The following is a 25,884-nucleotide window of genomic DNA, read 5'->3' as shown; positions in this document are numbered from 1 at the left end:
CAAGAACCACAGGACCAAATTAGGGTTATAAATATAAGGGCTGTGGATGATCTATGCAGTGTGAGTTATTAGGGAAGACTTTGAAATAGAGTTAGGACTTCAGTTTGTGCCTGGGTGGAGAATAAAAGCAGCATCCATTCTGTAATTCTTTTGATAAAGATGCATGTTCTGTGCACCAAGCTGCAGTTTATTTCTTATCCATCTGCTTTTGTCCTCTTTCTTAGCCCATCTTAGATGCATAAAGAAAGAAAAAAACTGAGCTGCTTCTATTACTGTAATTATGGCATGACAGAACTGTGATTGAAGAGTAAACCACCTCAGGGGCTGGGGAAGGAGGGACAAATGCCAAGAGAGTCACCCTGTCTGTAGAAGGGCAGGTCCCAGGGCTTGCAAAGAATGAAAGTTCTCATTACAAAAGATTTGTATCTGTTCTTTCTAGCAAGTCCAGCATGACCCCAACTTAAAAACTTCCTATTAGTTCATGATTCTATCTGTCCTGTCCCTCGCAACAAGCATAATTCTCTCTTCTCAGACCTCCCATAACCCATTAACTACACTCTTTGGGGGGATTTGGAACTTTCCATTTTGTGTAATGTTTGTATACAAGCGCAAGTAACCATTTCAGCTCAACTCTTACCTCCATGCAGGCAGGCTCTGGGGTTTGTTTGTCTGTTTGTTTTTACAACAGTGAGTCAAGCTGCAGTGGTGATCCTTAACCCACTGAGCCACCAGGGAACTCCAAGGCTGGCTCTGTTTTAATGAGTCTTAGGGTCCCTCACAGCAGACATGTGTGTTCACTGTATGCTCCAATGATGGTCATTGAAGGAACAAAGATACAGCTCCATCCTTTGGGAAAAAAACTTCCCTTGATCACATTGGTTCCCTTCAAGGATCTGGATGGGTGGGAAAAGAGAATTTTGGTTCTGTTATCAATTTCTACATAGAAATGTCTAGTCCTTAGAAATTTCTGTTTAAGTATCAGGAGAATGGTAACTGCTATGATCAGCTGATGAAAACCCTTGGCAAGGCCAGAGAGGAGCACCAAATATTTAGAATAAGAGCCAAAACTGAAAGATACTAAACCCAGAAGTTTCCCCTCCCCTTTCTTGCACTGTGTGCCACCAGCTTCTCCTCCTCCCTCTGCATCATCATTGTCCACCCCTAGCATCACCCATATAGGTCTTCATCACTGTGTCTTCCGGTACTGCAGAAGCTCCTCAGCTCAATCATTCCCCTCTCCCTTCCAAACTATCCAGTGTTTAAATTTCTGAAACCCTTACCTTAATTATATCGAGAAATGAATAAGGACAGTGGTTGAACACAGAGCTTTGGAAATAGCTGGATCTGGACTTAGTCCCAGCCCTACAATTTACTAAGCCTCAATCATCTCATCTATGAAATGATGATAATAATAGTGCCTGCCTCGTAGGCAGTGCTGAGAATTAAATGAAATATTATGTATGTTTACCAGAGGACCTAACTCTTAACAAGTCCCCAAGAGATGTTCAGGAAGAGGAAAAAAAATAATTTCCCTATTCCCCAACCTGCAATGGTTCTCATTGCCTACAAAGAACTTCCCTTTGCCAGGCATCCCAGATCCTCCAGAAGGTAAGTACAGTCACCATCGCCCCCACAGCCTGCCCCCCATACAACTCCCAGAAGACCACCCTCTGCTTCAGCCACAGTTTCTCCCTTTCAGGGCACTGGGATTATCCCTCCACTGATCTAATTCCTCTCACCCTGCATCTGGGCAAATATTTGGGAAATAATCTTTCAGAGACCCCTTCTCAGAACATATTTTAAAATATAGTCCAGATTTACTTGAGAATTCAATATTTTACATATTGTGTGCATGTGTGTGTGTGTATGTGTGTGAAACAAGGAAAAAGCAAGGTAAAATTAATCTATTATTATAAATAAGACCTTTCATAGGTAACAGCAAAAGAAAAACATACAAATAAAAAGATGACTAAATATCGCCACACCAAAGCTCCTTACATAAAATACACACACACACAAACCTGGCAAACAAAAAGATCAAATGAGAAAAATAATGATGGTACCATACGTGCTAGACAAAGGAGTAATAACCTATAAAGGGCTGTTACTAATCAATAGGATCAATAGGAAAATACCAACAGAAAAAAATAGGCAACAGATTTAAAATAGAAAATCACTTTTTAAAAAAACTTAAATGATAAATACATGGGGAAATGCTACCCTTATAATAATCAGATAAAAGGAGAATAAAGCCCAAAGTTCCACTTTGGTCCTTTGCAGCCAGCAGCAATCAGTATTGGCAAACCTGTAAATAAACAGGACTCACCCTAGTGGGATGGGCAACCAGCATGACCTGTCCTGGAAGCCACTATGACAAGATATATAAAAGGTTTTTAAAAATATGGATGACTTTTGATCAATAATTCTACCTTTAGGAATTAATCCTAAGAGAATAATCATAGATGAGCACCAGGATTTCTGCATAAAGATTTTCATCAGTGTTTTTTGCAATAGAAAAAACATTTCCAACAGTAAGAGATTTAAAAGTAAATCTGAAGCATATTCACATGGTTGAATGCTCTACAGCCATTCAAGATGATATTTTAGAAGAATATTTAATAGTTTTAAGAAAATATTCACAAAATATCTTAAGTCAAAAAGTTATGTAGCAGTCCAATTTGTAATACATTCCTGGGGGGCGATGGGGGACAAGGGGTTGGAGTTCTCTTGTGGTGCAGTAGGTTAAGGATCCAGCATTATCACTACAGTGGCTCAGGTCACTGATGTGGCACAGAACTTCAACGTGCCTCAGGCATAGACCAAAAAAAAAAAAAACTGGAAACATTAGGTAACTATCTCATTGGTAATGAGAGGAATTACCAATAATTGTAATTTTGCTTATTATCATTCTTTTCTGTTTAGGGAGAGAAATGAATACAAAATAGATGGCCCCTACCCAGGTTTCAAAGTCAGCTCAAATTCCTACTTCTTCCATGAAATCTGCCCTGACTACTTCAGAACTCATTGACTCCTTCACCCTCTTTTCACCATAATGATCCTTGTTATACAATCACCCATTTGATCATATGCTTCCTTGTATTGAGAACTAATTATCCCAGATTAGTCTTCATTAATTAGTATTAGATCTTTAGCAATATATCATTCAAGACAACTTATACCTGGATCTACCTTACCTGAAGTAAATTGTATTTTCTAAGACAGCTGCAACAAGTTCCCCCATCCCATGTGCTCTTCTTACCACTGGTATTGATTGTCCTACAATGAAGAGGCAGGTCATGCTCCCTGTCCTGGAATCAAAGCCAGCCTGTGACTATAACAGAATCCAGACTAGGTGACCACAGACATACATATAAGAGGATAATTTTTCTTGAGATACTCTTTTTTTTTTGAACACCAGCTCCCATTCTGGGAGAAAGCCCAGGCCAGATGGAGAGTCCAAGTGTAGGTGTTCAGGTGGCTAAGAGCCTCAGCTGAAGTTCCACCCATATGCAAGTGAGACAAGTACCAGTCGACTGCCAGCAACAAACACCAATATCTGCCTGCATATTCCTGACAGACCTTAAACAGGAACTGCCTGCCTGACCTAGTCAATCCTGGAACTTTGAGACATAGCAAAAATGAAATGATGGCTATATTTTAAGTCATTAAGTTTGGGGGAGGTTTGTCACACAGCAACTAATAACTGGAACTTACTTAATACTTCCTTTTTTCGTGGCTTCTTCACACATCTCCTCTCTGGAACAATTTCAGTCCTAAATCCCTTGGCCCTATGAAAATTAATCCATGTATATTTGTTATATAAATGAACAAATGAATGAACTGGGGTGGTAAATGTCATGTACTCCTTAGTTCTAAACTTATGCATGCTGATGATTCTTCTTAAGAACTTCCTGACCTAAGAGAACCAGCAAAGCAAATCCATTTTTATCCTTTTATAGTCTGAACTCTTGTTTTCATCTGTGTAATTCCTTTCAGTTATACCTCTAGCTTGTAGAAAAGTTTCACTCACTAAAAAAGAAGAGCTGGAGTTCCTGTCGTAGCTCAGTGGTTAACGAACCCAACTAGTAACCATGAGGTTGCAGGTTCAATCCCTGGCCCCACTCAATGGGTTAAGAATCCAGCGTTGCCATAAGCTGTGATGTAGGTCGCAGACACAGCTCAGATCCCACATTGCTGTGGCTGTGGCGTAGGCCAGTGGCTACAGCTCTGATTAGACCCCTAGCCTGGGAACCTCCATAAGCTGCAGGTGTAGCCCTAAAACAGACAAAACCAACAACAACAAATGAACAAATGAATGAACTGGGGTTGTAAATGTAAAAAGAGCTAATGAAAAGAGAGGACCAATGAAGAAACTGACAGTTCTGAGCTCACCCTTTTCTCAGGAAGAAGCCACTTTCTGGGAAAGGGTGGGCCCTCTTTAGCAACCAATATGTTGGCAGGAAATTGCTATCTTCATACCCCCAGTCAATAGGGATGCAAGGAACAGAACCACAACTCCAAAGGGCCAACAGAGCCCTCAATCCTATTAAGCTGCCATTGCCATAGCCACACACATGGTACCACCTACGTGGTGTAGTCTGCAGGGCAAAGGACCTTCTCTGTGCTAATTGACCATTTCAGATCCACTCGTGGAGTAAGCATTTTCTTCTCCAGGCTTTTTCTTTCATTAAAGAGAAAGTCCCCTGGGAAGGGAGCACATGTTCATGGTGTGACAGAACCAGTAGCAGCACTATTGTTATTCTGCTCTAACATCACAGAATGTGTTCCTGGGAGTCCCTGGACTGGAGAGATAATTGTGCACAAGTGAGGCAGGGGTTCGTGGGTGAAGACTTCCACAGAGAAGCAAAATTAAAGGAAGAGAAGGCTAGGAATTCTGAAATCAAGCTTATCACATTTCACAATCTCACCAAAATTGAGTGATACAGCCAAAATATCTCTTTACAGGATGGCAACATTAAATTTGGTTCATCTTTTTTTCTTTTAATGTTTTTGGAAATCAGTGAGATTGGAATTACCTGGAACTCATGTCCCTCCCCTCTTTCACTGGCCCTCAGAGACCTTAATTTGTCCCTTGCTGTTGGGAAGGTCATCAGTGCCATGAACAGGAATCAAACCTCAAGGTTCCTTCACCTTAATGCTGTCATCTCACTAACTGGACGCAGTGACTCAGAAGAGAAAAAATGTCTGGACTCAAGGGTGGAAATAGGAAAGTAGAGGATTTATTGAAAGCATAGCCTCGCATGAAATGCTCTTCGAACACATTGGGATTGTCTCAGATCTTGAAGAAGAGTTTAGCAATTGACTCTTCACACCCCTCCTCTCTAGACACTGTTCAGAGAAGGAAAATGAGCATGACTGGCTCCTTCTTATATTAACCCTATATTTGAGAGGTCACAAGTTTGTTCATGGCCACTAATATTAGCCTGCATTTGTATCTCAATGTACACTGCTTTGGGCCCACCAGAAATCTGGTGCCATGCTGTAATTTACTTGATATAACTGACAACAAGCATCTGGTTAGACAGAACTGATCACAGAAAAAGTTATTTTCTTTTCCCCTTTCCCAGAGGTAGATTAAATTTTTTTGCCAATAATCTACTTTCCCAGACAAGAAGGTAAAGTTCAAGTTAAGATTTGTTCCCTAGATTTCTCAACAAATTTCTCTAACCGAATTCCCTGCTATTGTCACCACTGTCAATATCACCTTCCCCATCATGTGCCCACATGCTCCATCTTTCCTGTCACCCAATCAGGTTGGCCTCATTACTTTCACCATCTCTGTTATTAGTGCCAATTAATCATCACCATTAACATCATCAGAATAATGGCCTTAGCAAACCCCAGCTGGGAGAAGCCTGTTCCCACCGCTGCAGGAGTTTCCATATTAAGACTTCCAAGCCCGCAAGCTCTGGAATATAGTAATGGAGAGAAACTGTGTTGGAAAAGACCCCTGGGAGAAGCTGGGAGGGAAAGTGTGCCCTCGTCACCTCTCAGAATATCCAGCCAGAAGCCATTGGGGAGCATGTGCCCGTTCTTTGAACTCCCTCAAAGTACCTTTCATCTGTCCTAAATCCAGGATCATCTTTGTACAGGGCTTGCTGTTTCTGGATAAATCCTTGGCCCTTGTTCAAGCCCTGGACTGCGTCAGGATATTCCACAGACCCCAGCAGGACAGCATGGCTACACGAGACTTTCCAGCAGGACCCCTTTCTTATGACACGGATTCCAAATCCCAGCACAGGACAGCAGGGCAGCGACTGTATCCTATTCTCATTTCAGCTCCCATCTTTCTGGAGGAGGCCCCCCACACCCACCATAAGACAGTCAGCGGCTGATAGTTCTTTCCTGAGGTACTCTATTTTCAGCTTCATATCCTATCACGGAGACTCTCTTTCCCTGTAGAGCAAGCTGGCAAAACATTTTTTCCTTGCCTAAGCATTTGCCTTGTATCTGATTCAAATCTCTAACCTAGAAATGGGGAGAGTCAGTCAACAGGGCGCCAGGAGGAGGGCCTGCTGCTCTGCCCACAGACGGCACCGCAGTCTGAAGACTTGCTATGTGAGGCTGAGCTGTTCTCTTTCCCTCTCTGAACCCTAATCTCACTATCTATTGGATAGAATTTTGCACCACCCCCTTCCTTGATGGGACAAGAGACCAACCCTGGTTTCCAATGTGTATTACCAAAACGTAACACTTTCCTCTGGTGTTTTTTTCTCTTTTATTAATTGGTATTTTTTTCCTGATTGTCAAATGCTCATTTACTGAAACATTTTCCCTTGCAGTTCTAAACCAACTGGACCTTCTGCTGCATCACTGTCAATCTCATGTATGATGTCATGAAGGTGGCAGCCACTAACACTGCAACCCACAGATTGTACCATCCTCAGGATCTCTTTAATGGTTCCAAAGAGTTCTCTGACTAGAAATTAGTGCTGCATCTGTCAGGCAATATCGACAGTGTCATCAAAAGTGGTATTTCCACCAAGCTTAATGTTTTCTGCTTTTTTTCTCTCTCTGGTTGGCTCCTTGAGGACTTTGATGATGATCAGGGCAGAGGTAGAGGTACTACCTCAGTACAGTCCTGTCTCTTCTGAACGATCAGTTCCTCTGTAATCTTAGACCTGTCCAGCTACCTGCTGCCTTGGTAATGTTGTCATCAACCTTTTCTGGAGACAAGTCCAGGGGGCTGATGACAGACACGGCACTGCCTTCCCCACAGATACAGCTCAAGTCATGACTTTAATCTCCTTGGGGTCAAACCTGGGTGGCACAACAGAGGCACCTGGGGTAGGATGAACCCAGATGCAGGATAACCAAAGAAAGCAGCACCTTGACCTCTTCCAAGCCAAGAGCTCCCTGGTGTTTTCGCACAGCGTCTACCTCTTCATTGCATTTGCATTCAATGTGTTACGGAAGCCACAAACTATGAGCAAAGGAAAAAGGTCCTATTCCCATTTCACAAATAAGAACACAGATCAAGAGCAGTAGGTACCTTGGAAGATCCCTGGTAGCCTAGTGGTTAAGAATCTAGCATTGTCACTGCAATAGCTCAGGTCACGGCAGTAGCATGGGTTCAAAACCTGGCCCAAGAACTTGCGAATGTCTTGAGCATGGCCCCCCAAAAAAGAGTAGTAGGTACATTTTTCAAGTTCTCTGCTATTTGAATATTGGATATTTGGGGACTTGAGCCCAAATGTCCCAACTGCTGGGACTAAACTCCTTACACATCCCACTCACTATCCTACGTAGAACAAACATGAGTAAGTCACAAAGCAAGCCTGAAACTAGTGGGGAAGGAAGCAAGAAAACTATGAGTGGATTGTGAAATGTGAGTGAACAGTGAAAAGTATCCATTTAAATATGTCTCACACGCTCCTATGGGGACTAAAACACGAAGACCCACAAGTCACTCAGACATGATGCTAGACATCCCACTCAAGACATGATGCTAGAAAAGTACTTGGGCCTCAGCTCACATTTTATGAAGGAGAAGAGCAATGTCCTGCAAGGGCACTGATGAGTCCAGGCCACTCCAGGACTCAGAGGTTCATTGGATGCCTGTTTCCAAAATCTTTCCCTTCAGAATCTTTCTCCCTCCTTCTATGAGAAGGACATGACCTCCTCACAGCGGTAGAGGCCCTGGCATTTCACTGCAAGCCAAGATAGTTGGCTCTCAGCCATGGACACAGGCAGAGAAACTGAACATCCAGCCAAAGAACTTCGAAGTCACTAGCCTATGAAACCATCTCTCTGCAGCCTGCCACAGCGCCTGAACTTCCACCATTAGATTTCCAGGTCCATGGATTATGGCACAAAGGACTACAGTCCAAATGTGAAAATGCCCCACAGAATTATTGATGGCCAGAGAAACTTTCATCCATCAAGAGTCTGCTATAACTTGGAGTTCCTGCAGTGGCACAGTGGGTTAAGAATCCAACTACAGTGGCTGGGGTCACTGCAGAGGCACAGGTTAGATCCCTAGCTCAGCACAGCAGGTGAAAGGATTGGGCATTGCCCTAGCTGTGGCATAGGTTGCAGCTATGTCTCAGATTAATTCCCTGGCCCAGGAGCCTCCATATGCCATAGGCATGGCCATAATTAATTAATTAATTAACTAAAGATAAAACAGAGGTTTTTTTTAAAAAAAGTCTTCAATAACTTAATCAAATGAGCCTTGGCATAGGGCAGGGCCCTGAAGAGATGGAGAACAGGACAGGTGTGTCTTGACAGGAAGAAAAGGGAATAAGTGGTCCCCTGGCCTGAAGCTTGGAGTTTGGACAAAGGAAAGACTCCTCAGTCTGGATGACATTTCTGGATACTTGGGCAGCAAAGAGATCCAGGGAAGGGGAGCAGTGATGACATTATGTGGATGGAAAAACCTTACTGGGCCACATAGTAAAAACCCATGCTAACTGGCTTAAGCATTCATAAAATAAAATAATAAAATGTAAAAATAAAATAAAATGTAATATAATGGCTTATGAAACCCAAAGGTCCAAAGGGACATTGGCCTCAGGCTCAGCTGTCTCCCTTCTCTGCCGGGCTTTGATTTCCTCTGGGTTTGTTACCTCCTCCTCAAGGAGAACAAAGACCACTGGTTCAGCAGCTCTTACAGAAAAAGAGTTCCTCCTACCCAGAATGCAGTAGTGGACTCTGATTGGCTAACCTTAGATCTTGTGCCCTTTTGTAACTAATCACTGCGTTCTGATTGACCAGGTCTAGATTACATGCTTTCCCCAGAACTGTGTAGGACTGACAGCCCCAATTTTCATTCTGGAGGCTGGTTCAGTCTGGAAAGTATCATCAGCCCTATCCCTCACCTCCTCAATCCTCTGCTACACAATGAAGGTCTTTGGAGGTCATGCACACAATTAGAAGCACCTCTGGCATTCCCACTGTGACTCACTGGTAACATACCTGACTAGTAACCATGAGGATCTAGGTTCTATCCCTGGCCTTGATGAATGGGTTAAGGACCCAGTGTTGTGGTAAGCTGTGGTGTAGGTCACAGGTGCAGCTCGGAACTGGCATTGCTGTAGCTGTTGCATAGCCCAGGAACTTCCACATGTGGCAGGTGCAGCCCTAAAAAAAAAAAAAAAAAAAGGCAAAGAAATACTTCTGCCACTAGGACTGCCCTGCGCTGTTCTAAGACATACCAAAATGATGGGCATGCCTGCTAGAAGGAAACCCAACACCCTTCCACCCCAGGTCTGAGAAGGACAGTTCCTCCGGAAGGGATCTGTCAAAAATACCACCCTAAATAGCAGTATTTGTTTAGCTGTCTATTATCTGCTTTTATAGCTGTCTCATCCGCTATAAATATTAGTTCTGTGAGGCCAGATACTGAGTAATTCCTCGCAGATGGAATCCCCAGAACTGAAAATGGGTAGTCCCTGGCCCTGTGTACTAACTCAGTAAACGTTTAAGCTTGTACCACTGAAGTGGCAAGTGTTTCTTAGGCTGTCCTCTGAGCTTCACCGTACTTACTTCTGGCCCTGTCACTACCCTTCTGGATTCCAGGGGCAGCTCAGGTGGACCATGAACAGGCACATCCCTTCCCCTCATTATCTGAGCACAACAGAGATGGATATAGCTCTTGCTTCTCCAGGTCCAAGGTACAGAATGTCCCTGTAGCCCTCTTCCCCCACCAGGACCTCTTTATACTCAGCAGTGTTAAGCCCTGGAGGTCTGCCTAAGTGAGGGTAACTTCCCCTTAAGGGGGATCAGCTGAGGGAGCTCCAGGCTAAGGTGTTAAGGGCCTGGCTGCTCCAGGTCACGGTGGTCTGAGTAAGGCACTAGGAGTTCAAGAGCAGCAGGAGGATTCCAGGGCTTGCATGGAAAATGAGAGAAGGGTGCAGGACAACAGGGAGGGGAGATGCCAAGTGGCCTGAGCCAAGCTTTGCCTCCCTCGCCTAGACATCTCATTTCCTCTGTCTCTGGGAGGCAACAAGGGGGGTGCTGTCATCTTCTTTTCTGCACAGACACCTGTAATCACAGGCTCCATTGAACTCCCTGTCCCTGCGTGGAGGCTGCTCACTACAGAGAGATCCTCAGCTCCAGACCCGAGTTGCCTAGCAACTCTGAGTCCTAAAAAGAGAGGGAGAAAGCAGAGGAGCCAGACAGGAAAGAGGGGAAGGTCTGGCAGAGGGAGAAGATACCAAAAGCAATCAGAGCTTTATGCCCAGGTTCTCAAGTCCTCAGGACCTAGCCACCCACCTCCAGCAGTCCTTTCACTGGCCATTAGGCATCTGACACTACCACTGGAGATATTTCCCCTTTCAATCTATTCATCCCCTTGAAATGCAAATTTTCTGGAAAGGCTATGCCCACTGAACTGTCCTGCTTGAGCAGGGGAAGAACTTATCAGACTCTGCTGAGTAGAAGGAAAGAGTAAATGTGGGACTGAAGTCTAACCCCATTTGAATTCTCCCTGTGCTTCCCACCATCTCCTATATTAATTCAGTCCATTCCCTCTTCTCCGTTCAAAGTCTGTCCATGGATACAGGGCAAAGATGTCAGGTTTGGGTGTCTGACAGCCATCTGTGTGACATTCATTGAGCTGCTTGCCTCAAGGGCCTTGGTCCTATCTAAAATAATCCTCACTCATGAGGTTGGCATCAAAGTTAGGGGAAAATAATGCATGGGAGAATCACTGGAACAATATTCTGCACCTAGAGAGTACACATAGATGCCAGTTTCCCTTACTGAAGATTGAAGTCATAATGCGATGGTCACTGGGACCCCTGGAGTCTACTTTGGTGCAAACTAGCCAAAATCTAATTTTGGAGGTGAAATTTAGCTCCAAACCTGGAGAAATCCCTTGATGCCAACTCTGACTTTAAAACTGGGTGACTTCCATTCTTGCTCTTGGGGAAGGCATGAACCAGTGGGTCAGGAAGAGCCCCAACAGCTACGTGTGTTAGAGAAGAACAGGAAATAACACAGCATTTTGCTCCTGGATTCATCAGTCATTCTATCAGCTTTGTTTTTCCAGCATCATTGGGGCCATCCTTGCATCTGACTGGCTCTGATGGGCCCTTTTAGTTCATCTATAGTGGTGTGTATGGTTCAACCTACCTGCCATCATGGCAGTGGGAGTCATGGCTGAGACTAAAAATTTGTCTGGAATTTGGTTTGCCGTTCTTTGCATAGTGTTAGATCCCCTGGACAAAAACAAGGCTTCATTTCAGATCCATGAAGCAGGATTTAAGATCAAGATTTGACTGGCAAGTTAAATTATTTTATATTTCCTTATTTTTTATTTTTTTATTATAGTTGATTCACAATGTTCTGTCAATTTCTGCTATACATGGTATTATTTTATAAACTAACAATTTCATGTTTATCTATCTGCCTATCCATCCTGTTCAGTTGGACCCAGTTCTGCATTGAATGTAAGGAATACACAGGAAAGAGGAGCATGGCCCCTGCCTGAATTTTCTGCCCAATAAGAGAACATTAGAAAACAGCACAGCATTCAAATCCAGATAGAGTGGTTCCTCTAAACTGGGCAGGAGTAGTTCAAAGAAGGAGCCGAAAATAGTATAGTCAGGTTTCCTGAGGCAGAGGGAACTTTTCAAAGCCCCCTACCTCCACACAAACTACCAAAGCAAATTATGAAGGTAATTTGACCTTTTCCGATATTCACATTCCTAGACCCCACTGAACTCTGGGAAAAGGTGTACCTAAGGATGTAGAAAAAAGTGACAGACAAGCAAGAACCCCAAAGCTTGAAGGATATTAGAGCTGATAGAAAATTGACAGGAGAGGAAAGAAGAGGGGACAACTGTGCCCCCAGTGTCACTTCTATAGCTACCTGTTGGGTGTCTGATCAACAGTCATACCTCAGCTCAGCCCTGAGTCTTCAGTCATTCACTGCTCTCAAATTAGAGCAGTAGTGTCCTCCATTTCGTGTGTTCTGAGCGTGCATGTGTGCATATTGGGAGAGGACACCTGTGTGTGCCTGCCATGCAGGTGGAATCTGAATTACGTGTGTGTATAAAACCATGTACATTATGTGCATTCATGACAGAAAACACTCTGCTATGAAAAAACTGACATTGAATCATAAACTGATAATAGAGAACTGGCTCAAAAGCCAGAACCTTTGGAACTACTTGACAGTTTTGTTTCCTGTGGGGCTTCTGTCCAGTTTTATTCCTGGCACCAGCTTGTGCAGCCGAGAGATTGTCTGAGATCAGAGCCCCTTTTCTCTGAGCTGCCCAGGGCCACCCCAGTGATTATCTGAGCATCCCCATCCTGGTCATGGTCATATTTCACTTTTATCTCAAGGGGAGTGGTCTTCTCTGCAGTGGATGACCCACTTTCAGGGCAAGACATAAGACTTGGGCACCAGAAATTTGGTCCCTGCCTGACATCTCTTCGCTGAAAAAGGTTCAGACAGGGAAGGGACTCATGGCCACCCCTTTGTGTCCTAATCAGGAGATCTGTTGTTGCCCCCAGGATGTGGCTTTTTATTGCCATTCCTGGCCTTTGTTTGTGCCGTGCCCTCCACCAGGAACACCCTTTCCTCTCCTGCACTGCCCCTTCAGACTCTGCATCATGCCTGGGGCACCTCACCACCCCACAATTCACCCTCCCTGACCCCCTTCCCACACAGCACCTTCTCTACAGTCTCCCCTCAGACTGTCTATGCAAACCTCTTTGTGGGAATTAGGTTCTGCCTTCTGGTCCTTTCTAGCTGGGTTGCATCTCTCCAACTGAGGCAGCAGACTGCAGGTGCACTTCCCTCTTTGACACTTCCTTCCTTGCCACAATCTTTGCCTTGGGCTGGGCCCTTAATAAAACCTGCTTCCATTGAATTAACTGTAGCAGCCCTACTGGAAGACTCACAGTTGGATGGCTGGCAATTTACACATGCTGAGGACTTCAGTGTTTGCGCCAATAACTTCCTGTGAATCATATAATTGGAGCCTGATAATTCTGCTTTAAGGAAACCAGGAAGGTGAGATTCAGGGAGATTTGTGATTTATTCTGAGATCTTATAGACAGGCTAGGGTGTCCAGCCAACTAGCCCTGATCCTATAGACCCTACACTCTCCTCACTGCCACATGTGGCCTGGGCATTACCTCGATGCCACTCACATCCTCGTCTCAACTGTTTGTTCTCATCCAGTGTCCCCCTGCTACCTTCTAACTGCCATTGATGTCCAAGACCACACTACCAGTGCTAAATCCTTGGTCATATTTCTACTCCAGCCACATTGGAAAGAGGTTTAGAAAGTTGATCACTATTGTTAAAGGTGCATATATTGATAAGGAATTGAAATATGAACCCTCCAAAGGAGAGCTGAGTTAGAAAAGTAATGGTCCTTTAATCCATTCCCCTTCCATGGTCCAAAGGGCAAAATTTCAGAAGAGAGAGATAATTTAGTCCTATTCCATCTAATATGGTGGCCGGCAGCCTATAAGACTATTGAGTACTTGATCCCAACTGATCTATGACTTTAAATGTAAATAATAAACACAGGATTTCAGAGGTTTATTATGAAGACAAGGATATAAAACATTAATAATTTTTATAATGATAATATATTGAATTAGAATATTTTAAATAAATTGAATTAAAACACATTAATAACATTAACTTCACCGGCTTCTTCTTAGTTTCTTAATATGGCTACTAGTAAATTTTACATTAGGTTTGTTTTATTTCTATTGAACAGTGCTGGTGTGGATAATACTCTTCAAATTTCCAGTACTCTTTGTTTAACTCCATGCAGGTAGCCATATGCTCAGTTGCGCTTGAGGTCCCATTATATGCAGCAATAGAAATTCATGACAGTCTTTTAAGAAGATTGTGCTTGTTTCCTTCAAAATGTTGCCCCAAGCAGTCAGCTCCTCTGACCTCCCAGGGTTGATGGTCTGTCCCACCACAGAAACACTCAGTATCTAAGTTTAATTAGGTCCCACTGGTTTATTTTTGTTTTTATTTTCATCATTCAAGAGGTGGATCAAACAAGATATTGCTGCAATTTATGTCAAAGAGTGTTCTTCCTATGTTTTCCTCTGGGAGTTTTATGGTATCTATCCTTATGTTTAGGTCCTTAATCCATTTTGAGTTTTCTTTTGTGAATAGTGCTAGAGAATGTTCTAATTTCATTATTTTACATGTAGCTCTCCAGTTTTCCCACCACCATTTACTGAAGAGACTGTCTTTCCTCCACTGTATACCATAGATTAGTTGACTGCAGGTGCTTTGGTTTATTTATGGGCTTTCTATCCTGATTTATATTTCTGGATTTTTGTGCCAACCGCTATGGAGGACAGTATGGAGATTCCTCTAAAAGCTAAATATAGAACTACAATATGATCCAGCAATCACACTTCTGGGCATATATCTGGAGAAAACCATAATTTGAAAAGAGACATGCACTTCAATGTTCATTGCAGCACTATTTACAATAGCTAAGACATGGATGCAACCTAAGTGTACATCAACAAGAAAGGATAAAGAAGATGTGGTACATATATACAATGGACTGCTATTCAGCCATAAAAAAGAACTAAATAATAATGCCATTTACAGCAACCTGGATGGACCTAGAGATTATCATACTAAGTGAAGTAAGTCAGACAAAGATAAATATCATATGATATCACTGATATATGGAATCTAATAAAAATGATACAAAAAGAACTTATTTATAAAACAGAAACAAACTCACAGATTTCAACATCAATCTTAGGGTTACCATAGGTGAAAACATTGGGGGAGGGAGGACTTGAGAGGATGATCATAACATACACACACTGCTGTATAAAATAGATGATGAATGAGAACCTACTGTATAGCACAATCTACCATACGGTAGAGCACAATCAACTCAATAGTTTGTAAAAATCTATATGTGTTAAAGGAATGGATGTATTTATATGTATAACTGATTCACTTTGCTGTATACCTGAAACTAATACAATATTGTAAGTCAAATATATGCCAATAATTTAAAAAAGAATTCAGAAAGAAAAGGGAAAAAGGAGACAAAAACACTCATCATGCTCTGCTGAGCAAACCCTGACTGAGTTCCCTGAGCTGAGCTCCTCATTTGGGAGGGGTATCTCACTGCTGTCTCTGCCTTCCTGCCTGGCCCCAGAAGGAGGACCCCTGGCTAAAGGCATGCCTTAAAATTCTCCAAATTGCCTTGGAGGACAGAGAGGCTGTGCCCTCAACCAAATCACCAGTGTCTTCTAAGAGGTTGCAGGCCTTGATAAAAGTGAAGATACTAATCAGGCTTAAATGTTTAGAACAAATTAAGTTGGATCAACAAATACTAACTGACCACCTGTTGGTTAAATTTGTCTTCCTGTATAGTACATGTACTGTGTAGATAGAAGCAGGTGGTAGCATCCTGCCTTCATCAAATATATAATAGTTGGAAGATCACTTATTGATAAGCAAATCTTAAATAATCACAACTTTAGATAAAAAGAAACTCTAGAGGAGTTCCCTTTGTGGCTCAATGGGTTAAGGACCCGACGCTGTCTCTGTGAGGATGCGAGTTTGATCCCTGGCCTGGCTTAGTGGGTTAAGTATCCAGTGTTGCTGTAAGCTGAGGCAGAGTTTGCAGAAGCAGCTTGGATCAAGTGTTGCCATGACCATGGTGTAGGCCACATCTGTAGCTCCAATGCAACCCTTGGCCCAGGAACTTCCATAGGCCACAGGCGCAGCCATAAAAAAAGAAAAAAGAAAACCAAACAAAACCCTCAAGACAATAATGGATGCTTTACATCTTAGAGTTTAGAAGTCTTGTGATCAAGTTCTGCACCTAACACAGCCTCTGTGACAGGGTGGTAGGAGAGCTAACCGACCACCAGCTGAAGCTTGGTACCATCTTACCACTGAGCTGTGGGACCCTTGACAGAGCAGCCTCCTGGCCACCTGGCCTCAGTTTCCTCCATCCTTGTATTTTAAAGGTGAGGTGTGGACTATGTGATCCCTTAAACTACTTGCAATTCTAGTCTCCTTGAATGCTTGCAATTCTAGTCTCCTTGAATGCTAACCTTTAACATGTCCACAAGGCCCAGAGGCACCGTGTCAAACTTTTGGTAACATGGAGCTTCCTCCTTGCAAACTCTCCTGGCTTTTCAAAGTTCTACTTAATATTACACTCTCTCTAACTTCCACCTGAAAATTGGCACCAAATGGATGTATAGATACAAGTTACTGTGTGTTCAGAGGAGGCAAGGGCTTGTCAAGATGAAGGAGTGAACAGCTAGTCCAGGAAGGGGAGGAGATTTCAGTGGAGGTTTGAATATGGGTAATATTGGACATGCAAAAAGAAAGAGGGTAGAACAGAAGAAACCAAGATGAAGAGAGGAAAGAAGTGAGGGAGGGAGGGAGGGAGAAAGGATGAAGGAAGGAGGGAGAAAGGGGTTAGGGAGGAAGGGAGGGGGGAAGAAGGAAAGGGGGCAGGTAGGAAGGATGGAAGGGGGAGGGAAGAAGAGAAGGGGTGAAGGCAGGAGAGAGAGAAGGAGGGAGGAAAGGAAGGAAGGAGAGAGAGGGAGAGAAGGAAGGAGATAGAGGGAGGGAAGGAAGGAGGGAAGGAAGGAGGAAGGAAAGATTAATCTCTGGCCTGAAAGAGAGACACAGGGAGGGAAAGAGTTCAGAAAGGGGAAAATGCACAGTCCTTCAACTGCTCTTTTTAGTCTCCAGAAGATCATCTCTAGGTGAGATAATAATAATATTTATAACTATTAAATGAAATTGTTAACATTTGATGAGTACTTACTATGTAGTAAGCATTTTACTTTATTTCATTAAAACTTCATAAACACTCCCATGAAAGAGAAACTAAAGATTGAAAAATGAAGGATTTTTATAGATTGAAAAATGAAGGACATAGAGGTGTTTGTTTGTTTGTTTTTGTTGGGTTTTTTGTTTGTTTGTTTTTTGGGTGTTTTGTTTTTTTTGTTTGGTTTTTTTTTTTTTTTTGCCTTTTTGCCTTTTTTAGGGCCACTCCAGCAGCATATGGAAGTTCCCAGGCTAGGGGTCCAATCGGAGCCTTAGCCACCGGCCTACACCAGAGCCACAGCAACATGGGATCTGAGCTGCATCTTCGACCTACACCACAGCTCACAGCAACCCTGGATCCTTAACCCACTGAGCAAGGGCAGGGATCGAACCTGCAACCTCATAGTTCCTAGTCAGATTCGTTAACCACTGCGCCACAACAGGAACTCCCGAGGACGTAGAGTATTTTTTGCACAAATGTCTTGTTCTAGATCCAAAATTCTATTATGTTGTGATTCATTTAAAAAAAAAATCTTCATTTCTACTGACACTGAAAGGCATCTGGAGATTTAGGGTAGCAAATGAGAATGAAAAGTCTTCAGCAGATACCCCCCCCCCATAAATACTTCCTTATAAGGAAAAGAGAGTGCCTCCCTCAGTACATGCTGGTGGACAGAGGGTAAGTTCAAGGGGGCTAGGACCACTGGGCTGAAGTCAGTGGTCAAGTCCTGGACAAGAAAGACGGAGTTACCTAGGAAGGCGTTCACAGTCCATCCTCCATGAGAAGGATCCCACTGGTCTCTGCTCCCAAGTCCATGTCACCCCTTGATGGCCACATTGCCCTGGAACTCCAGCTTGTCCCCAAAGATTCTACATAAACCCAAGACAGCCACCCTCAGAGGTCACTGCTAGTCTCAGCTTCAGGAAGAAGCTTTGGGTAAAGGAAAAAAAGAAACAACAAACAACCATTTTCCAGTAGAGCAAAGTCTCAGGGCCCCCTGAAACATGAATCCACAAAACTAAGGAAGTCTGTTGATCCCAGTCTGCCCTGACTCCGAGGTGGGGGTAGGAAGGGGTATACAACAATGTCATATCATATGATTAAAAAAGTATTGCATAAACAGGACCAAGGAAAGTAGAATAAAATATAAACTAAAAATAAATGGTTGAGTCAACTCATCTTTAATGCTTTTCCATGTAACATCTATTTTGTATAATGGAATACGACTTTCATACTCCGACTGCAAATTTAACCTTGGCCACAAGTTATGATGTACATTACAATACACTTTTATTATGTTACACAGTATTGTGGTGGTTTTTTTTTAATCTATTGCTAAGCCCCTAACAGTATGTCTGCGTCAGTGAAGCCCATCTGTCACAACCACAGTGGAGATATTATTATGTAAATAGTTCTAGGGCCTCCTTTTGGGGGAATTTAATATACTGTCCTAATATCCCAGCCAGGAAAAAAAATGTTTATGAAAAAAAACTCTCTTTATTTTTTTTTTTTTTTTGGTTTGTTTGTTTCATCTGTAGAGAGAGGCAGGTTGAGTTGCTGAGGGTTTTTTTCTTAAATAGTTCACATCTCTTCTCTCTCTCTCTCACGATGTCTTTAAAAGCTAATGATATGGCTCCTAATAAAATAAAATAAAATACACGAGAGATTTCTTTTAAACACACCAGCTGAAGTGTAGAGCATTAATATCTTGCAGCCTAGTGTATTAGCCATCTTTTCTATATTACAGTCATATTTCAATAAACTAAGTTTTCTTAGCAGGTGCCATCTTGGATTATTTCTTTATTAGACTGAGTTATAAAATATGCAGAATGGTAGGCTGACTTTTTTGTTATTTATTGCAGGTTTTAAACCTTTGCCAAAATCCCTACAACTAAATCTTCCTCCTTAGAGGTGGAGAGGCAACACCTGGAAGGGACCTGCAGGCACTTTTGCTTTCAAGGCTGCCAACCAGGTGGCTTAGGGGATGAGGGCAGGACTGAACAGAGTGTGGTTTGCAAATAGAAGATGCCAGTTCCCCAGACTTCCTAGCGCATCTTAATTAACCAAGTCAGGATTTGAGGGCAGCACAATGAAAGGGGCTAATAACCTTGGGGAACTGGGTTAGCAGGGCCTCCCAAACACAGATCAACCATGCCTCCGATTTTACTCAATCAAAGGTTTACTGAGCCCAAGCTAAGCAGCGAGTGCTTTGCAAGAAGCAAGAGAAGCAAATTGCCTATACTCCAAGACCTCTAGGGGCACCCAGTCTAGACAAGGAGAGGTGACACCAGGTAGGAAACAGCCTGTGGGTTATCTTAGTCTATTCAAACAGCCATAACAAAGTATCATTAACTGGAAGGCTTATGCACAATTCATTGCCCACAGTCTGGAGTCTAGAAGTCAAAGTTCAAGGCACTGGCAGTTTCAGTGTCTGGTAAGAGCCTGCTTCCTGGTTCACAGACAGCCCCCTCCTTGCTGTGTCTTCACACAGCGAAAAGGGCAAGATGCTCTCTGGGGCCTCATTTACAAGCGCACTAACCCCATACAAGAGGGTTCTAACCTCCTGACCTAATCTCCTCCCACAGGCTCCAACTCCAAAGACCATCACATGGGAGATTAGGTTTCAACATAGGAATTTAGGGGGGACACGAACATCCCATCTATAGCAGGAGTAAAGTGGTCACAGGATTGTATGAGTGGTTCCAACTAAGGGCTGTGGGAGTTGAACAGAAGGAGCTCACTATTGCAGGGCTGACGGGAAGCTCCCCGAGGCCTTGGGGGCTCAGCTGGGTCTTGAAGAAGTAGGACTTAGCTGGTTGGAGAGGAAAGAAGACGACACCAGCCATCAAACATAGGCATGCATCTGTATTTGTTCCAGGTGAGAGAAAGAGCACAGAGGAGTTGATAACGAGGCAGATAGGGTCTGAGTGGCACGTGCCCCATTTCAGCTAGCTGGGATCAAGACAAGTCTGGAAACCAGGTACCGTGAACCCCTCCAGCATCTGCTTCACAAGGGGCTAAGCAGCTTCCCGGCAGAGAACACTCTTAAAATAAGCAGGAACATGGGAGGCAATCTTGGTTGGCAGAGGAAGAGCACGCTGAAAGCAGCATGATCCTCGACCCTCACACATGTGGTCCAGCCATGTCTCAGGTCCAAGGGGAATAGTGGCTATAAATAAAATCCAGAAAATGCCACTTCTTGGAAAATGCTGCCAGATATCACAGCCCAAGTTTCTACTTGTGACCCCCCCAAATCATGTCACACAGAGAGGTAGGGAGGCATCCTCTGACACAGTGACTGTACACACCTTCAGTCTCCAGCATCACCTGGGCTGTGAAGGAGGTGGTCACAGTAACAGTTGTGCCCAGCAGGCAATCGGATGGCAGGGGTACCTGGGACAGGAGGGGTGAAGGGGGACATTGGCCCAGAGCAGAGGTACCCATGCCCAGAGGAAGCAGAGGTACCCCATAGTAGTGACAGGAGTGCCCGGTGGGTAGGGCCACTAACCAAATTTAGAAGAAAATGCGTAGGAAAAGCCTTCCAAGAAGCTAAGAGTCTTGGTAGAAGGACTGTTTAGACACACCCTTTCAATGTCTGCTCCCAAGTCCCGCTGCTCATCTGAGGACAAATAAATTTTCTGCATCCATACTGAGCTTTGAGGAGGCCCAAACTAAAAGAGACTAAAAACAAGTGACTTCAAAGGGTCATGTGAACCTAACCCTTTAGAGGCCAGAGATACCAGTAAGGACCTTCCTCAGTCTAGTTTAGATCCTCGCAAACGTGCAAGGCTGCAGAGAAAGCAGCACCCTAACTCTATCATCACTGCATCCCACCCCAGAGGGTATTGGCAGGGTGGGTGAGTGCAGAGAATCCAAGGGAGGGTGGGATCCCCAGGGGCAGGAAGTTTCAGGAAGGGCTGGCTGGGGTTCCCAGGATGCTTGTGAACATCAGTGAGCAGCTGTAGTGCGACTCTAGTTGCCCACCTAGGAAGTTTGGCACACAAGATGAGGGAAAAGGAAGGAACACCAGAAGTTGTTTGGAGCTGAGGATGGCCATGTGGGGGAACAGCCATCCTCTGTACTCTGCTGTCTTCAGTCAGGATGCAGCTAAGCACCTCCAGACAGAAGGACCCTCCCTGCCCCTGCCTACAGATAAAGCTAGTTTAGGTGAGAGCCGGCCAAACAGGAGCTGAGGAGAATCCCTGTGGCTTAGCTACACTCGTCACACAGTTTCTCCTTCATCATGGACCATGACAAGAGTGGTCAGGGCATGACCCCATGAAGCCCCATTTGGGCAAACAGGGAGCAGATGGTCCTGACAGAGGATGGGGTCCCATGTGGAGAGTGAACTTCCTTGGGTCTCCCTGTGCTCATTGCTGTAGTTTAAGACAGCAAGTAGAGAGGAGACAATGTGAGAAGCAGGAATGGGGGGCCTTCCCAGCAGGGCTGAGTCTGCAACTGGCTTTGAGAAGTAACAAGAATTTGATTTGGGAGTAATGGGGGCCCAACGGGGTCAGAGGACAAGCAGCATCCAGTGTCCCCCTCATCACACTTCCCCAAGCCAGTCAGGATCTAATCATGCCAAGTTTAAAATCCTATACTAGAAATCCTAGCTCAGGAGTTCCCGTTGTGGCTCAGTGGGTTAAGAATGCAACTAGTAACCATGAGGATATGGGTTCAATCCCTGGCCTCGCTCAGTGGATTAAAGATCTGCTGTTGCCATGAATCCCAGCTCATAATCCTTCTGAGCCCCAGGTTCCTCATCTGTAAAAAAGCATAAAAATGCTTACCTAGTAGGACTGTTGTGAAGGGTAGATGGGGTATCAAGTGCCACACAATAGGTGTTCAACAAGCCATAATCCCCTTTCTGCCTATAGGTCCACTTTGGTGTTTGGGATTTATGTCCCAAGAGCTCAGATAAACACATCTGTGACATTTAATTACATTTTGACCTGCACTGCACCCATCTCCCAGTGAGGTAGCAGTCCCAAAGTCAATCCCCTTTCTGGGGACCATCTGTGGAGCTTCCTTGATGTTTAAACACACACTTCCAGTGTCTTCCCCAAATCACACTGGTCATCTGAGGACACATATAAACTCTCTGAGGAGTTCCCATTGTGGCTCAGTGGATTACGAACCCAACTAGTAACCATGAGGATATAGGTTCAATCCCTGGCCTAGCTCAGTGGGTTAAGGATCCAGCATTGCCGTGAGCTGTGGTGTAGGTTTCAGATGCAGCTAAGGATCCATCATTGCTGTGGCTGTGGTGTAGGCCAGCAACTGCAGCTCTGATTGGGCCCCTAGACTGGGAACTTCCATATACACTAAAAAGAAATAAAAATAATAAATAAATAAATAAATAAATAAATAAATGTGCTGGATCCATGCAGAGCTTTAAGGAGGCTCAAACTAAAAGAGACTAAAAACAAATGACTTCAAGGGGCCATGTGAACCAAACCCTAAAATAGGCCAGAAATGCCAGAGGGGACATTCCTCAGTCTAGTTTAGATCCCCACAAACATGCAAGGTTGCAGGGAGGGCAGCACCCTAACTCTATCACTGTGGGCTCCCCAGGGAAGGAAATTTCAGGAAGGGTTGGCTGGGGTTCCCAGGGTGACTTCACCAGTAGTCTAACTGTGACCAGCCCTGGAAGGCAAATTCCAGGGCTCCTTCCAGGGCCAGACAACAACAGGGGCTGAGGTTTGGCATTGTCCACCCCCTCCTCCAGCCTCTCCCCACTGCCCAGCAGAGTGGATCCCCTGAGATCACCTCCCACCTCCACAGAAATAAGGCCATGGAGAGCCCAGCCTGGCCTGGCTGCCCTGAGAACATCTTCACAAGAGTTAGGAAAAGAAGGAGGCAGAGGAAGAAAAGGAAGGACCAGGAGAACAGCCATCTGGAGAAAGAGCAGGATGGCCTTTAAAAGTGAGATTTCCCAGGGAAGAGCTAAACCAGAAGCTCTTTTCACCAAATTAGCTGGTTAGAACCTTCCAGATCTTGTGGCAGCTTCGCAGAGATCATCTCTCTGCAGAGAGGCAGAATGGGATGGATACCCAAAGTTGACTCCAGGGGATGGGGGGCTCTCGAAGAGAATAGGCCACTAAATAAGCTGAGGAGGCTGAGAGGACAAGCTTTTTCTCCTTCAGGGGCTAAAGGTTGGCCCCGACACATAAAACCATCTGGCGCTCCCCCAGAAAAGGCACCATGGCAGGGACGCCTGTGGTCAGACCCCACCACAGGCCTGAGGTGCCACAGCAAGATGAAAGGAATTGAGGAGAGGATGAGAGCGTTCAACTTTTACCTGAACTCTGTCTATCCAAATTCAGGGACCAAATTGCCAAGGATGCTAAAATGAGATTTTTTTTTCCCCAAAGCTGTCAGGATGGGACTTCAGCTCCTTATTTTAGAGATAATGGAATTGACACTCAAGAAGATGCACAGCTCACCAAGACCCTGTAGTGACTCTGCCCCCACCCCAGACCCTGACTCCCATTTCCATGTGCTTTCCATAAACTCAGTTCTCAAAGAAGAGGTCAGGGAAGCCTGGGTACAGCAAATCAGCTCCTCCTGTCCCTGGAATTGTGAGGTCCAAGAGCAAACACTTCTTCACCTGGCTAACCCCATGGTTGCCCCAGCAGCTCACCCGCTGCCTACGTCCAGAGCTGATATAGCTGTTTGAGCATCGGTGGGTCAGTGGCTGATTAGGAAGAGGGAAAGCGAGCACTGTGGGAAGGGCGTACGGGGGCAGGCATGTAAAAGTGCAGGGGAAGAAATCCAGGGAAGAGGTAGCTCCATTTGGAAACACCCCCACCAGGATGCAGATGTTCCAGCAGCTGGCTGGGCAGCAGGCCTGGCAGGAAGTTGCTCCAGCTCTGACCCCAAAACCCATGCCTCTCCCCCAACCCCCTTCTCACCTCTTCCATCCATTCTTCTCCTGGTCTCCCCTACTCTCTTTCCCTTTCTACTCCTCTCACCTCTTTCTCCGCCTTTTGCTGCATTTTTCACCCACTCTGTCCCTTACACCTTGTCCCTTTCTTGTCCTGCCATTTATTCTCTCTCTCTCCCTTCCTCTTTCCCTCCCTCCACATCTGGACATTCTGGTGCTGCGTAGCTCATCTGGCAAGAAGAGCCAACCTGGCAGTATCTGGGTCTTTTTCTTTTGGCCAAAACCAGGGAGTATGGATATAAGCAAAATGTGCCCAAGAAAAGAGGATGAAGAAAAATCTCATCTAAGGACACATTCCATTCTCATATTCCCTCCATTTGATGGATGGGAAAAGAGAAGATAAACAGTCCATTGAACAGTTGGAACTCATAAGGCATAGACATGAAATGATTTGTCTCTTTCCTCATCTCTATTTTCAAACAGGCCCTGTCAAATCCCTTTTCCCATCCTTAATAACAACCCAGGCATATCTCATTGCTGGCTAATCATTTCCAATTATTAAAAAAGCATAAATGAGCTGAACCCTGTTCAGAAGTCCATCATATACCCATCTGCTCCCTTCCCCCAACACTAGCCAGGCTCTGGCTTAGAAAGGCAAAGAGATGAGATATGGAGCTTGGTCTATGTTTAAGCCACCTCTTACTCCCTACCTACTCCTCTTGTGTTGGGGCCGAAAGGATAGAAAATTTGGAAAGTAACAAATTTGTAACCACTTTACAAAAGTGGTGCTAGAGAGGTTTGAAAAGAGGTGCTTTGAATTGACTGGCCATTGCTGCCTCTTGGCTTCTAAACCTCTCTTGCTCAATCGTGGTGGCCACACTGGAAGCTTCAGAGGTCACACAGGCCCACCCCTGCACAGTGCCCTGGGGTGGTGTGAGATTCAGATTCCCCGCCCCCTATTTACCCTCACATCACCTCCTCCAACTCTGCCAATGGGCTCCTCTCTCCAAGCAGCCAACCCCTTGTAGATGGACCTGACAGTGGTAGGTGCTGTAAAGGGGAGGACCTGCCTGCCGAAGGAACAACCCAACTTTTACATTTTAGCACATTTTCTGACTGAAAGACCCAGGACTTGTGTTCTGGTACCTCACTAACTAGCTCTGTCTCAACTGACCTTTGAAATGAGCAGAGCTGTGTGCAAATTCTAGTTTATAACTTGCTTACTGAGTGACTTGGACCATTTATCAGCCTTCTTTGTACCCCAGCAACACTTTATCTGCAAAATGGGGATAATAATCTCTTCCATCCATTGCTGCCAAATATGATCTAACTTGACACAGAACTAGCATGAAATCAATGTCCAGGAAGCACTGGGCACATTTTTTTTTTTTTTTGGTCCCAGTTTCCCTCAGATGCAAAATAAAGAGGAGAGCTGTGAGCTCCCAAGTTCCTTTTCAGCTTTCAGTTCTCTGCAGAGTGTACACGTTTATCTCTTCTAATGAAGGAGGAGTTCTGCCCATGCTGGCAGGACATACATCTCCTGTGCTTGCCCAAGTGTGTATATTGAATGGAGAGGCTGAGGGACTCAGACATCAACAATCCAATCCTTCACGGATCAGTCAGCCTCACTCTGGACTTGAGCTACATACCCGGGCTGGACCCCTACCGAGTTAAAGAAAAAATAAGGATGGACAATTCAGCATTGTCCTGCTCAGGGCTCGA

At 44.5% G+C, this 25,884-nt stretch overlaps 1 pseudogene; it reads right to left on the bottom strand.

Annotated features, from left to right (window-relative positions):
• Positions 1 to 6,779: 6,779 nt before the first annotated feature.
• On the bottom strand, positions 6,780 to 24,165 carry LOC110261397 (uncharacterized; annotated as a pseudogene).
• Between the last annotated feature and the right edge of the window lie 1,719 nt (positions 24,166 to 25,884).

This window comes from Sus scrofa, chromosome 6 (genome assembly GCF_054392235.1).
Source record: "Sus scrofa isolate SSC_HxYL_T2T_F1_AM1 chromosome 6, Sscrofa_HxYL_maternal_Yorkshire_Landrace_v2.0, whole genome shotgun sequence".
NCBI classification, from domain to species: Eukaryota; Metazoa; Chordata; class Mammalia; order Artiodactyla; family Suidae; genus Sus; species Sus scrofa.
This window is presented reverse-complemented; position numbering and strand designations above follow the sequence as displayed.